At 37.4% G+C, this 4,615-nt stretch overlaps 1 protein-coding gene and 2 long non-coding RNA genes across 4 annotated transcripts in view; 1 reads left to right on the top strand and 2 right to left on the bottom strand.

Annotated features, from left to right (window-relative positions):
- The window catches only part of LOC117937986 (myelin-associated glycoprotein-like), a 30,783-nt gene that overhangs the window by 12,009 nt on the left and 14,159 nt on the right, over positions 1–4,615 (bottom strand). The gene's annotated exons all lie outside the window — the stretch shown is intronic.
- The window catches only part of LOC117937997, an 8,503-nt gene that overhangs the window by 943 nt on the left and 2,945 nt on the right, over positions 1–4,615 (bottom strand). The gene's annotated exons all lie outside the window — the stretch shown is intronic.
- Positions 75–1,319, top strand: LOC117937994. The gene is made up of 4 exons (XR_004655298.1): positions 75–215; positions 723–810; positions 928–964; positions 1,092–1,319. It is a non-coding gene; the product is annotated as an uncharacterized LOC117937994 (long non-coding RNA).

The raw sequence follows: 4,615 nt of genomic DNA on the forward strand, positions 1-4,615 counted from the left end.
TGGGAAAACCGGGACAAAAACACAGGGAAGGCCAAACAGGACAAATACCCCAACAAAAACCCCAAACCATAACACCTTCACAACTAAAATCCAGAAGACCATCACTCTGTCAGACACACATGATGGACTCACCATCAGCTGTTCTGTCACATATCCTGTGAATGAAGGAAGAGGAGTCAAGACAGCAGAGGAGACAAAGACTCTCAGTGTCTCATGTAAGACATCCAGTGTTAGTTATTGGATCCTGTCAGAACATCATGTGCTGATTTTAATGAATAAAGTTAATCTCACATTTTCCTCAGATGCTCCCAAGAACACCTCAGTGTCCATCACTCCATCAGGTTTGGTGTCAGCAGGTAGCTGGGTGAACCTGACCTGCTCCAGCAGAGCCAAGTCCCCCCCCCCAGCTTCAGCTGGTTCAAGAAAAGCAAAGATGGAGACCTCTGTGTAGCTGAAGGAAACTTTTACAGCTTCACTGTGACAAGTGTAATACACATAGAAGATTATTACTGTGTGGCCACAAATGATCTCGGTAATCAGACGTCAGGTAAACATTGAACTCTATTAAATCTCCTTATTTCAATCTAATCTGCTCTCCTTGTACTTTTTCTTCCTTTCTGCTGCAGTGTAACAATGTTTTTCTATTTTTAAGTGCCCTGTAAATATTTTAGAAAATAACTATTTTCCATTCAGAAGAAGGTGAACATGCTGTCTTGTTCCAGATGATCCAGAGTTTGGGGTTGATGTCTACGTTACAGTGAAGATCCTGGGAATCATCACACTCTACAGTACACTCATCATCTTTGAGTGGTGACACAAGCTTTTCTGTGATTTGATCATTTGCAGCTAAAGACTTATTGGTCTGTCTGACATGTTTAAAGTTGAACTGTTCTGAATGTTTATTCATTCCATCTCCTTTTCTTTCAGCTGGTTGAGATCACGGTGCTGCAACAAACCAGTGAAGGTAAGCTGCAGCTCCATTCTTCTTTCAGCAACACCATGTCTTGTGTTGCTGCCATTTCTCTTTGAGCTGCAGTAAGTTGACTGCAGAGCACTAACACCCCTCTCTCTGTGTTGGTATATTTCCACAGGACGCAGGAGAAGAAGACTACGTCAACAAAGTGATTGAGATTCAAGCAACATGTAGAAGAAGAAGACATGATCACCATGAATGGAATATTTCTCTCATTCTTATTCCTCCCATTCTTAAATATTAAATGGCTTTACTTTGCTGAAAATTGGTTCAATGAACAAAGGACGGAGTGCAAAGAGGACAGAAGATGACATGAATATAATGTACTGTAGCTTCATCATTAGTTTGTGTAAGATTGTACTGATTTAAATTTGAATTTTACTGGTCACTTGCACTCCCTACAATCCCCCCCCACCTCCCCTATTTGTTCAGCGACATTTTATTCCATTTATGTTAGTCACATGTCTGTGAAAATTGTTCAGTTTTTGTCTTAGATGTGAAATATTTTAATGTTGATGCAAACATTTGCATGTGTTATCTTAGCTTAAAATATAAAAGCAGTTGAAAGGGACAGGGTGTTTCTTGGGTAAATATGTGTGTGTGGCTGATGGAACAGAGCATGAGAAAAAGTTGAGAATTTGAAGTAAAAAAGGGGGAACTTTGTTGGCTGTGTTTTCTTAACAAGTTTTGCTTCATATGATCGTCATAGGGACTGTAGCAACACACAAATTTCTGCAAAAATGTCTTTGTGATAACAGAATTAAAGTACTCAAAATAAAACACCCTATCTATATAACGTGCCTACATTTTATAACCATTGTTTGTCTTAACTACATGTGTGCAATGCATGACCCTTATTTAAAATATTTTTTAATGTCACTATTGTGATTAATTTCACATGTATTACAGGACATGTAAACAAGCTTACAGTGAGTCATGTGAACATTAAAGTTATTTGTATTCTGATTCCTTCAGGGTTACGGACGCAGAATTTAAATTAGAAGGCATACAGGCTTTCAGTGAGTCGAGTGAAAAATACTATTTTTTTTTTTTCTTATGTTTGGGTTTTGTTTGAGTTCCTGGTTTGAATATGTGAATCTGAGATGGCTTTAACAGAACATGAATTTGTTGTTAAAACATTTTAAATGTGACTTAATATTGTTTTCACTGCCTACAGTTCAATAGAGAACCATTTAAAACCTCTCCACCCTGCAGCTTTTCTTCATCAGTTATTAACATGTTCATATATGTGTGCTGAAATCACAGCTGTTTGTGTGTGATTTATTACTTAAAGGTCAGATGTGTGCAAATAAAAGTCCCAAAGCTTTAAATAGTGAACTTTAGACTAAAATATGGACATCTTTACATTTAAAATATGATTTTGTTTCAAGATGTTTAATGATTTGTTTTTACATGGCATTGTTACATAACCTTAGTATGTTGTGTATCCTGTTTTTTTTTCCTTAAGTTATTTGTATTTTAATTACTTTAAAATTAAGATTATTTCTGCATTTGAATGTATTTTTTTCTTGTACAGTTAAATCTTTTTGTTCAACTTAAATTATCTTAGTCATATTTGTTGGTCTAATACGTCCCATTTAGTACCATTTTAACATTCTCAATACTGTAAATTTAATGCATCACAAGTTTCTTTCTGGATGTAAACAACGAGAGTTTTGCCCTTCATACATAGTATCTACATTTTGTGTTTATTAACTTAGCCTCTTTAGAGACACTTGAAAATATATGATTTTCTCGCCTATATTTTTACCCTTAAAAAAGTGCTGCAGTTTCCACATACTTTGGCCCTCTGGGATGACCCTGAGTTCATTGGGAAGTTAACACTCTCAACTTGTTGTTTCTAGTGGCAGTGTGACACTAGGCCTTACTGACACAGGGCTACAGAGGTTAGAACACAGAATTTCTATTTCCGTCCAAGTAAATCATCTGAAAAATTAATAAAAAGCACTACTGTAAGCATATTACAGGTGCTATATACTAAAATAGTACCCTAGCCACATGTCTCAACTTAGAACAGAAAAATCCAGTAAAAAATGACTTAATCCATAAAATGGATTTTATATGAATGTATTTCTACAGATATGTCTGTGCGTTTGTCTTATTTCTTATTTCTAAAAAAGCCCAAAAAGTACTAAATACAAAACTTCTGAAATACAAAAACACATCCACATCAGTCACAGATATGTCTGAAAGAAGTACATAAATAGATTTATAGAAACAAGTAATCATAATTTTATGAAATGTTGAAATGCCATAAGAAGGCCTTATTTTTGCTTTGAGACAGCTGGAGGCATCACAGGGTAAGGTTTTTCTGGTCATGTCTGGTACCATTCAACTCGTCTTCTTATTGTCTACACAGGGATGCCAGTTTTATGACCTCGTTTTATAGGTGGTCGATCTACTGTCAATCTTTCCCACGTGGGCCCAATGGGGACTGTGCGATATCATTGGCTTAGCTTGAGGATATCTCTTGATAGGCTGATGCTATTGGCTGGGAACAAGGTTCATTGGACTCTGCAGAAGCCACAGATTCTAATGGTGTGTCGACTTGATTTCTTGATTACAAACGATAAAAACCGAGAAATGATGCACTATCTAGATTTCTGAACGTCGAAACTTGGCCGGAAACTACAAGATTGTGAGGGGACCAGCTAATTATGGATTACAAGGCTTTGATATTCTAATAGCTTGGCGGGTTGGCGATGTATGAAATCAACGTATATGACTATCTTTCACCGCTGTGGATAAAGACACGAGGACAAAGGTAGGGATGCACGCTCGATATAGACAGAAACGGTGCAGTGTTTCTTAACTTCATAACGTGATTATAACCGCTGTAAGTCACCTTATGCTTTGTGCGGGGGCTTGATGGAATCACAAGACTTTAAGCTTTCTAATGATGTGCTGCATGACCGTGTTGGTGACGATTTAATGCTTGCAATTCATGAATGAAAACTCGTTGTGGAAAAACAGGTACCGGTTGAGGAACCGTGCTGTAGAGCAAGTCCTTGAAGACGACATTCACTGCGAGACAACCAAAAGGTACTCATCATGGCAGCTGAAGATGAAATAACACTATAAAAGTTGTTGTTGTGAGACCAAATCATTTGCAGAGAAGAGGGCATTTTCATGGTTCTCCCATTGGAGCAGCAGGCCAGGCCTGTAGCCTACATGGTAAATAATATTGTTTTGTAAAAGATTGGTAAGATGAACACAAGATGAACATTTCTATGTACATCCTTAACGTGAAATTCTTCTTTCTGCTGGCATTGCAACAAGGACAGATGTTTTCTTACGTACCTTTACGGAGTCAAAACAAATACAGCTTTCTTTCACCTTTTCATTTTGAAAAGAGTAAAGGATAAATAAAACTAATTATTTTTAGATGATGAAGAAGCAGAAAGTGTGAATTATGATCACATATTCTAATGAGTAGAATACTGCATTAAAAGCATTTGAAGTGACCAAAGTATTTAAATCACTGACGCTCTGTCATCAGCACGACATTGCAAAGGTCCCTGTCTCCAGACACTTCTCACTTCCCCAGACCCCTGCATGTCCACTCTCCATCCATCCACCAGACCCCTGCATGTCCACTCTCCATCCATCCACCAGACCCCT

Source organism: Etheostoma cragini, chromosome 22, assembly GCF_013103735.1.
Source record: "Etheostoma cragini isolate CJK2018 chromosome 22, CSU_Ecrag_1.0, whole genome shotgun sequence".
In the NCBI taxonomy this organism is placed as follows: domain Eukaryota; kingdom Metazoa; phylum Chordata; class Actinopteri; order Perciformes; family Percidae; genus Etheostoma; species Etheostoma cragini.